The following is an 11,165-nucleotide window of genomic DNA, read 5'->3' as shown; positions in this document are numbered from 1 at the left end:
CTATTGTTTTTTAATCAGTTTGACTTCAGGAAGCTCCATGGGCCAATGGTAATACCCACAAGCTTTTATTTCCAGACCCCTCTTTCTATAGATTTAATTACAGATACTTTGAATTTATCAGGCCTTGATGGGACCACCTTAGGACTGTTTAACTTGAAATAAGTCTACAAATGTAAGTATTTAAAGGGGGAAAGTTGGAACCAATCAGAGTTCATAAGCAATGTATGATGACCAAGCTCACTGCAACCTCCACCTCCCAGGTTCAAGTGATTCTCTTGCCTCAGCCTCATGAGTAGCTGGGACTACAGGCACGTGCCATCACACCCAGCTAACTTTTTGTATTTTTAGTAGAGACAAGGTTTCACCATGTTAGCCAGGATGATCTTAATCTCCTGACCTCGTGATCCACCTGCCTTGGACTCCCAAAGTGCTGGGATTACAGGGGTAAGCCACCACGCCCAGCTGGGCTGTGTCTTAATCTGAAAACGTCTTACTGGCTAGAGATGCATCCTACAAGTCTGGGAATTTCTGGATTTCTCCTTGTCCCTTTCATCCCTAGATGGAGGAAGGGTGTTGTCAGAGAAGGCTTCTAGGGGAGATAGGCCTAAACTCAGGACTGAAGAATAGGTAGGGGTTAAGCCGCTGAAGTGGGCAGGAGGCAGGCATCCTAGCAGGGGGACCTCCAGATGGGTGAAGGGCCCATGACATGAGAGAGTCGGCCAGGTAGGCATTGCGGCCCAAGTTGGACACAACAGAACAGAGGCTGTGGAGGAAGCTGTGGCTGAGAGTCTGCAGAGGTTTCCCAAAAGGAGCCTTGAATGTCATGCATCAGAGTGTGAGCTGTATCCACAGGGTATTTAAAGCTCATTTTCGGCAGTTACTTTGCACGTTCAGACACAACTCAACACAGGCTGCCTTTCTTTACAGGATGTGAATGTACAAGGTAGAGCCATGTCTCATCACAGCTTTACAAGGCCTTATAATTCTATTTTTAAACCTTTAAAACAAAGCGCACAGAGCTGGCTGGAAAGGCCAATCTGCTGTCGCATGCAGTGAGAAAAGGACAGCCTTTCATTCAAGGGAAGCAAACCGAGGCCCCCAGGGTGGTCGGCTGCTCATTTTTAAGTTTTCCAAAGACAAGGCTTTACTCTAAAAGCTTCCCTCTTCCTTAGGCATTTCCATGAGCCCAGGGCTCAGACCAGCAGCCCAGGCAGCTGCTCACCATCTTACAGAATAATAAACCTCAAGACAGAATCTCCAAGCAATCACCACAACTTTTTGGTTCTGACTTAAGTGTCAGTAACGTGCTGTTTCTAATTCATCCTGGGGACAAGAAGCTGTCTGAAACAGTGGGATTCTCCGGTTTCTTTCATTTCTTCACGTTTCTTCTTCCACTTTCTGCCTAGAAGCCTAAGGGAGCCCACCCTTCCTTCCCACCCCAGACCTCAGCACAACAGAATTGGCTCAACGAGATTCTAGCCACAAACACAGACTGAGCACAGGAATGAGGCCAGGTCCAGAGGCCGGCGAACCTGGGTTCTGGTCTCAGCTGTGCCACCTACATGCTGTGTTTCCATGGAAATTCACTCAGCCTCTCTGGAGGAAAATGAGGGGAATGGACTTCATGACCCCTGAAGATGCTGAGATTCACTAAGTGTATTTCTTTCATTGTCTTTCCACCAACGTCCACTTAAAGTTCTTAACCAAGAGAGTGGCCCCAGAACCACCCACAGAGCTTGGAGAGAATAGACATACTAAACTCCACCCCTTCTTCCAGGTTCTGCTTTGTATTTTTAAAGAGTATCTCCTAATACCTGAGATCTGAGCCCAGAGGAACAGTGTGGAGGCATCGGAACTCTGGGGTGACCGGAAATGTGGGCTTGAGTTGGCAAGAACTGAAACTGGAATATCACAGGACAACTCTGAGAACTCAATGAAAGCGCACTAGTGACCTTCCTTATACAGATGCAACCACATACACAGAGCATATGGAAATTCCGATGAGGAAAAGGAATATGTATCCCAGACAACAGATGGCCCAGCACCATCCTGGTATCCACACTGAAAACAGTATAAGCGCCCAATATCCTAATTTTCCAGAGATGTGCTATTAGCTTGTGTGCCGCACTCGTTTCCTACTTAGCATAAGTTGCCTACTTGGCATAATTTACATAATGTAAATTATTGGGAGAGATTAATATTTAAATTGGTGGACTTTGGGTAAAGCAGGTTACATAATGTAAATTACTGTCTTAACTAAAAAACACTAACAGTTTTCTCTTATCCTATCTTGGAATGACATCCGCATATGTTACGAGAGTCGGCCTTTGATTGTCTAACAATAGCACTGCTGCAGAAATGGAATTCAAGTGTCCCCCGTTGTGAAATTAAATGTTATTTCACACTCTGTTTGTTAAGATGTTATCTTTTAAGAGAAGATATATTTTAAGTAAAAATATAACTGTTAACTCTGCTTGATTTTATTGATAAAGAATTCTGTCCTCAGAGTTTTTCTTTGTTTTTGTAAAGTAATACAGTCTTTATTTCATCAATGTGTCTTGCTTTGGTAATTCCATGTTTTTATTTCATCAAGTGAAAAATTAAAATAATTAACACACTCACGGGAAGTGAAACTTTTACTGGGATCACGGAGTTGTCTATATTCTCTTTCATTACTGCCCTCCCTCCCATCCTCCACAAAGAAAAAGTAAGAACTAATAATAACAAAGTCCTCAATTCTGCTCACAGGAATGCGGGGAACAAGGCTGTTGAGAGAGATTGAGTGGCAGATGTCCGTGATTTAATTTCACTTTCTTAACTTGCTTTTTTGAAAAACACCTTCATGTGTGACTTGGAGGAGAGGAAAGGCACAATGAAAACAGACAGTGACAAAGGACCAGCTGTGAGTTTTTAAAATACATACCTTCATGGTTGACAGTGAGGAGGAAAATTCAGTGGCATTTGACATCATCAGTCTCAATGCCTAGAGCAGGCAGGTATCTGGTCCCTGGTTTTCTCATTAGTCGGGTTTTCCAGAAAGGTGAAACGATGGGAGAAGAATAGAATTCAGTTCATCCCAGCACTATGGAAAGAGACCCAGAATGAGAGTGAGGGGACGATTGTCCAAGGCCTACATCTTCTACCAACTAACCACGTGGCTGTTGTTCTGAGTGCCAGGAAAACCAACCCATTAACAGTAGGCAAGGGCCAAGCAAGCAGGCAAGGGCCAAGCAAGCTAATAACAAGACGATCTGTGATGACCATGAAGCTACTCAGAGTTAATGGTACCTCCACACCCCTTATAAAAGCATCTCAGCATATGAATATAGAACCTCAGGAGGCACATCACCACCCCACAGATTTGAACCAGAAGACTTCTGAAAGGAGCAAACACAACACTCCCTGTGTGAGTTCAGACATGTCCACGCATTCTTGGACACATCCCCCATGAGGAAGTAGAGTCCAATTCTCCTCCCCCTTGAATATGGACGGGCTTTAGTAATTTGCTTGCAATGAATAGAATGTGTGGAGTGAGCCATGTCACTTCCAAGACGAGGTCATACTAGGGAATACAGTGTCTGCCTGGCTCTCTCAAAAGCTGTTTCTATGGGAGCCTACCATGCTGCATAGAAGCCCAGGCCAATTGGAGAGGCCACATGTAGGTGTTCCAGCTGAAGGAAGTTTGGGCAGTAGCATCTTAGACTGCTTTGTAGACTAAGGAAAGAACACTGGGGAGCTCTCCAGCCAACCACCCATCAGAAGAGTCCTGCATCCCCCTGGAGCAAATGGCCTTAGCATCCCTGTGGTGTCTCATTGGCTGAGAGCAGCCAGTGGAGGGCCTGGCTTCAGTACAAACACAGCAATACATTATAGGGCACAAGCAGCTTCTGATCACACATTCACTCAACTCAACTAGACCAAGGGCAGGCCTGTTATCAGAACCATGGTAACTCTTGCAATCTGTGTGCTGCAAATAACCAGTGCCTGGTCATGTTTGCTACAGAATACAAAGTGGAAACGGGAGCATTCAGAGCCATTGTGAAAAGACATCTACCACACCTCTCTTCTTAGAGTCACTCCCAGGATCAGTATGGATTTCTGATGTCCTATTTTCCTTTTGTCTCAGTGCCTTTGCCCTTGATGACTCAGAGGGTGGCATCGAGTGCAGGGCTGAGTCTCCAATGATACTTTATGAGAATTCCCATTCTGAGACTGACCATGGCGGAACAAGGATCACTCCAATCCAAGCCCTGAAGGGGGAGCCATGAGTGGAAACAGGTAAGCCAAGTACCAGTGCTGACTTGAGAGAACCCAAGAGCCGCTCATGGGAAACAGACCCAAATTCAGAAGGCAAGGAGAGGTATATGAATATAGTCGGTCCTCACAGGACCGACTTGGGGCTGAACAGAGGGGCTAGTACTGCCATGAACGACTTTGGGAGGTCTCTCCTCACCTTCAGTGGGAGTAGGAGGAATGCACTTATCTAGAGAACTTGACCTTCAAAGGCAAAGACAGTAACTTCCCTTTACAAACTGTTTCAAGATCAGAAGTAAAACAGGCCGCAGGACATAGGAACTAGTAACATTTAAATGTGAAATATATAACTTGAGCAAAATGAAATGACTTTCAGAATAACAGGTAATGCCCTGATGCTTTATGAACAAATGTAGTTGAGCAAACAGCTATTCATTGCCTACCCACTCCCACATACACACTCAACAAAGCCAAAAGGCAATGTTGAACAATCCAGAATCCTATGCTGTTAACTTTGTGATCTGATCTTTCAGGACATAAAGTATATATGAGCTAGATCTTCTACTTTTTAAATTTTTGGTTAAGGTTATATCACATGGTCTAAGTGGTTTTCCTTTTTGATTTGGCTGCCAGGAAGCTCAGAACCAAACTGACAACTTATTATAACAACTATATATAATCTTACACTCTGCTTTTTAAAAAACTTTATTTCTGGCCGGGTACAGTGGCTCATGCTTGTAAACCCAGCACGTTGGGAGGCTGAGGTGGGCAGATCATGAGGTCAAGAGATCGAGACCATCCTGGCCAACATGGTGAAACCCCATCTCTACTACAAATACAAAAATTAGCTGGGCGTGATGGCGTGCACCTGTAGTCCCAGCTACTTGGGAGGCTGAGTCAGGAAGATTGCCTGAACCCAGGAGGCAGAGGTTGCAGTGAACCAAGATCATGCCACTGCACTCCAGCCTGGCGCCTGGCAACAGAGTGAGACTCTGTCTCAAGAAAAAAACTCTTGCTCATCTCCCATCCCCTCCCACCACACCTACCCTTTCTGTGCGAAACTGTACCTGCCATAATCCACATGTTTTACTCTAATTCCCATTTCTCTTTTAATGGTGATTTTTGTTCAAATACATGATTTCCTCTGCATATTCTTTGTAAAACATTTCAAATTCATTCTGAAATGACAATATTAATGGTATAAAAAGAAAGCTAAACTTTATCGATGGTACTATGTGCCAAGTATTAAGTTTCATTTTGGTTTTTTTTGGAGACTAATTTTTTAAACCTCAGCAGCATATTTAACGCATACTTACTTATTTTTTTACTTACTTGTTTTTTTTGGAGACTAATTTTTTAAGACCCAGAAGCATAGTTGATGCATAGTTACTTTCTTTTTATTTCTTTTTTTAACTTTTAAGTTCAGGGGTGTAAGTGCAGATGTGTTATATAGGTCAGCTTGTGTCATGGGGGTTTGTGCTACAGATTATTTCATCACCCAGATATTAAGCCTAGTACCCACTAGCTACTTTTCCCGATCCTCTGTCTTGTACTCACCCTCTAAAATGCTCTCTATATATTATAAACACTGCAGAGACAGGTGCTATCATTCCTATTTTATAGATGAGGAAATTGAAGTTTAAGGAGTCACTTGTTCCAGGCTGTAAGGAGACTAAGTGATTAATTTTGACTTTTGACGATCTGGCTCCTAAGCTCCTATTGTTCTTCTCTACTGTGCTGTTGGCCTTGATAGAGTAGAAAGAGAGTCGGTCAGGCAGTCAGTAGCAGGTGAACACAGGAACGCCCAAGCACACACGTGCACACACCTGGGCACACATGCACACACACGTATGCCCACATGCACACACAGGAGGCTCCTCAGCCTCCTCAGAGGCACAGCTCAGGATATCACCTTCCCTGCTATTTCTCCAGACTTGAACACAGGCAGGGGTGGCTGCAGGATGCCAGTGAGAAGTACGATCCGAAGAAGAAAAGGAGCCCAGAAGAGGCTCTTGGCAAAGGCCCAGCTGGAGAAGATGCCAAGGCCTTCCTTGACCCCCACGGGGCTTCCCTCTGCTCTGCTAGTACAGATCTCCATGCTGTCGGCAACGGCACTGACATTGTTGTGCAGTGGAGAACAGTATGACCCGGTGCCCTCCGAAGCCCTGTGGCTAAGAGCTGAGCCAGCTCTGCAAGGGAAAGAGCCGGGGGCCAGGAATGGTGTACATTGATCGCACTACACTAGTGCAGCTCAAAAGTCAATATCTGCTTGACATGCTGCAGAGAGTCCTCAAGCACGCTGAGAGTCCAGCTCCTCAGAAAACGTGCTTTCCCTTTTTTTCTAGATGATGAAGTGCAGGAAGAAAAAAAGATGAGACACTGGTGGACCCAGCAATATATCAAGCTCTTAATTTACTTCTGAGTAGTAGTATTTTGAAACCTTTTGTAAGAATTCTAGAGCATGAATGTTCAGGCAGAGAGCTAAGATTTTCAGTGTATCTGCCAAACACTCTGTACCATGCTAAACTCCTCTCAGGTGAGCATTTGATTTAATGTCCATGGTCTATTAGGGAAACCATAATTTCCTCCTTGTGTTGTGGGGGTAATATGGTTTGGCTCATGTTGAATTGTAGCTCCCATAATTCCCACATGTTGTGGGAGAAACCCAGTGGGAGACAATTGAATCATGGGGGTGGTCTCCCCCATACTGTTCTTGTGGTAGTGAATAAGTCTCACGAGATCTGATGGTTTTATAAGGGGAAACCCCTTTGGCTTGGTTCTCATTCTCTCTTGTCTGCCGCCATGTAAGACATGCCTTTCACCTTCCACCTTCCACCATGACCATGAGGCCTCCCCAGCCACGTGGAACTGTGAGTCCATTAAACCTCTTTTTCTTTATATTACCCAGTTTCAGGTATGTCTTTATCAGCAGTGTGAAAACAGTCTAACACAGGGGAAAGCCCTGAGTTTGATACACCACTCTTGGCCTTCCTCCCCTCGTTATGCCCTTCAAGACAGGAAGAATGACTTAATTGATGAAGGATTTGGGGAGAACAGAGTATATGTGGCTTTGTCCCTTTCTCTGCCTCTCTTTGGGATGGACCTGCTTGCAGAGAGTCTTCATTCAGCTCTGTCCTTCTACTCCCTAAGTTTTACTCCTTCTGGGACTACTAAGAGGCAGTGTGCTTTGCATCTCCGCTTGCCTGTGTCTGAGAAGATAGTCCTTCTCCATATGGTTTCAGCATTCCACAGCTCACTGTTGTTGGCTTGCCATGAACCCAAGCACATCCTCCAGCCAAGCAGATGAAGATCCTAAAGGCGATTATTTCATCACCATCTACCTGACTTCTGTGTCCAATACTCAATTAGTCTCAAAAACGTCATCAAGAAACAAGGATTTGATGTGTTCATATATCTCCAAACCCCAATGCAATTTTATAAGACAGATATTATTCGTGTCCCTTTTCAAAGGAAATAGAAGACAGAGGTTGAGTCATTTGCCCAAAGAAACACATATGTGGTAGGCAGAGTATATACTCCTAGATATTGATTACAGAGCCTGTGTTTTTAACCATTGATCTTTCTTCTTATTTTAATCTCATGCCAAGTCCATTTGAAGGATTATATCTATATCAGAGGGAAAATAAAACTTAACGATCTCCCATACCATCATTAAAAGCCAAATTTGTGTGATTTCAAAGCATTGGCACCTTTCATTCTATTGGGATACAATGGGCGTTCTACATTTTGATTTTTTTCTTGGCATCTTGCACACTGAGGTGATCTGAGGTCCTGAGACCACATCACAGGCCCATCTTCTGTGAATGTTGAGATTGGGGCCTCAGTGAATAAAGGAACCACATCTGGTCCTATAATGCAGGTCTCCTTGACATAGTGACAAATTGTCAGAGCAAACAAGTTATTCCAAACAAAAGATAATTTACTATGCCCCTCAGTGAGGATGACGACTTGGAAATCTCCAGTGGCTGCACCAAGTAGCTGCTGATAAACTCAGACAGGGTCAAGTTTTCCAAAGATAAATCTTGGAGCATGAAAAGGAGGCAGTTAGCTCATGGCCTCTCCAACTCCTGTTCTAGTGCCTTCTTTTACCACACTGATTTCACCAATGCCACTATAAGCTTGAACAGTGCCAGGGTAGCAGATATGACACCCATGTGCCACAAACTCAAATGTTAAAAAAAAAGTCATTTTCTTTAATTGTATGAAATTTAGTTTAATTTAATTTCTGTCAAGCTCCTCAGGCAAAAATGATAGAAGAAACTAATCTTAGTACATGTAGGTGAGTTCATTGACTTCAGCATTTTCTTATCCTATCTTCTTTCAAGCTGTGTCCAAGTTCCAGGGATGGTAGGGAGGGAATATCTAACTCTTGGCAATCATCTGTCTTCTTCAGCATCTGCTGTGCAGTCTCATTCCTATGGGTACCTGGTCAACACTATCTGTCCCTGCTCCTGTTCAGGAAGTCTCTGGGAAAGGTAAATGTTGGTCACTATAATTGTCCTCCCTGGGGCTGTGGAAAATTCACTGGAGCTGTCTCAAATAATCTGTGCCTCAACAGACCTCATTACCATGGTTGCCACTGCCTATGGTACTCACCCAAGCAAAGGGATAATCTGGGACCTGGAGCTCTCCTGGGACCCAGCTAGGAACGGAAGGATGGGAGAAATGAATCCCTTCTGTTCCAGATCTCTGAGTGTATCCAGAGGGTCTGTCACTGAAGCTCCACAGGGGAGGAGCAGCAAAGGACAAGGACACTTCTTGGAGTCCCACCAGGCTCTAGCTTCTCCCATTGGGCTCTCCATCTTTGTCTAACCCAGGGAATTAGTACCTCTTCTAGATGAGACAAGCCAGTCTCTTGGATCTTCTTCTTCTCCCTGACCTCAGCTTTGTAAACGCACAAAAACACAATGTAAAAAATGCAATGCCTTTGTGTCACTGTGACAACCTCCCTCAGGGCAATGCGTGCCTCCTAACTCAGTTTGAATGGATAGGATGAGTAGTGGTAACCATGGAGTTAAAAGGGATGATGGGATATTTTTTAAACACACATAACAAATGCCCCAAAAAAATCTGTTCAAGAATCTCCATAGTATTTTTTACAATAACTCTGTATTAGTTTCCACTGCTGTGTAACAAATTTCCACAAAACTTAGTCCCTTGAACAACCATATGTATTGTCTCATGGTGTCTGTTGACTGGGTCCTCTGGCTCAGGGTTTCTCTCAAGGCTGCAATTATGGTGCTGGTCAGGGCAGCCGTCATCTCAAAGCTCCACTGAAAGGGGTCTGCTTCTAGACTCACTCGTGTGGCTGCATCAGGGTCCAGTTCTTTGCAGGCTATCAGACTGAGAGCCTCAGATCCTCCCTGGCTGCTGGTTAGGTCCTTCCTCAATTCCCTGCCACATGCAACTCTGGCTTACAACACCGGGTGGCTGCTTTCATCAGAATGGGTGGGTGGGAAAGTAAAAATAAGTGAGAGAGCAGAAGTCACAGCCCCTCGACACCTAATGTCAGAGCTGACATCTCATCCCTTTCTCCAGTATTCTCTTTGTTAAAAGCAAAGCAGCGGGTGTGGCCCACACACAAATGGTGGAGATTATACAACGATGCAAATACCTGTGGGAGGGGACCACAGGGAGCCATTTCAGATTAAACTGGAAGCAACCAACACCCCTGAGTGAATGGATAAGCAATGTGTGGTGCATTCACAACACCATAGCACTCAGTAGTTTAAAGGAAGAAACTACAAATGGACCCACAACACGGATAAACTTCCAAAATGTTATGATGAGTGGAAGCCAGACACGAAAGAAAACACACTTTAGGATTCACTGTTACGAAGTTTTAAAACAGGTTGTCTCTGGAGAGGAACTGACTGGAAAGGAGCACAAAAGAACTTTCTAGAATAAAGATATCTTGACTAGGGGGTGGTTATATGGGAATATTCATATGTCAAGACTCATGCAACTGTACAGTTATAAGCTCTGCATTTACTGCATGTAAATTATGTTTCAGTTTATACAAGATTTCCATCAGTACCTTACAATATTATTCCACACCACCAGTACACTCCAGTTCTCCCCACCTGGGAAGGAAGTGTGGCTGCAGATCAGACTTGCTTCCTGGGTAGCCTTGGGAAACCTCTTAAACTTCTCTGAGCTCATCCATCTAGCAAGCATTTGCATCCTATGTGAGCCCTGCTAAAAGCCCTGATCAAGAAGAAACAGAACTCAGTCAGCTCTCTCTAAGGGCCCACGGCCTAATGGGAGAGACACACATACAAATGAATATAAGGCTGGGAGATATGACTGCTGGGATGGATTAGTCATGTCTGCCCTGGGCATGGAATATGAAAGTGGTATTTGTCAACCCTGCTCTATGGGATTAGAAGGTTTAAATGAAGTGTCTGTTTTCTGGTTTCTGTTAAACCTGGTGGCAAGACATCCCTACTGCCTTGTTCAATGTAGTTTAATTCAACAGATATTTGTTGGTTGCTTTCTGAGTGCCAGGCATTTATATGCAAAAACTCTTTAATTTCTATTACATGTCCATATGGCCATTATGTTCATCAGTCTTGGTTCAGTTGAGAGATGCTTTTTGGAGGATTTTACTATGAACCCCCCATACAGGGCAACCCTGCATGTCATTTTTCAGTTCTTAAAAATTAGACACAAACTACTGGCAATATATGGCAATACAAAAACCTGAATTTTTCTCTGGGGCTATTGACTCCACTTATGACATCTTCATTTCTGAATTAGTAAAGGTGTGGCTGAGAAGCCCCTTTACAATAATTCCACACCTTCATCAAACACCCCGCCAAATATGAAGCTAAGCTTTCCTGTACTGTTGCACTATGTCCTCACCACTACCTATGGTCCCTGTCATCTCC

Source organism: Callithrix jacchus, chromosome 12, assembly GCF_049354715.1.
Source record: "Callithrix jacchus isolate 240 chromosome 12, calJac240_pri, whole genome shotgun sequence".
In the NCBI taxonomy this organism is placed as follows: Eukaryota; Metazoa; Chordata; class Mammalia; order Primates; family Cebidae; genus Callithrix; species Callithrix jacchus.
This window is presented reverse-complemented; position numbering follows the sequence as displayed.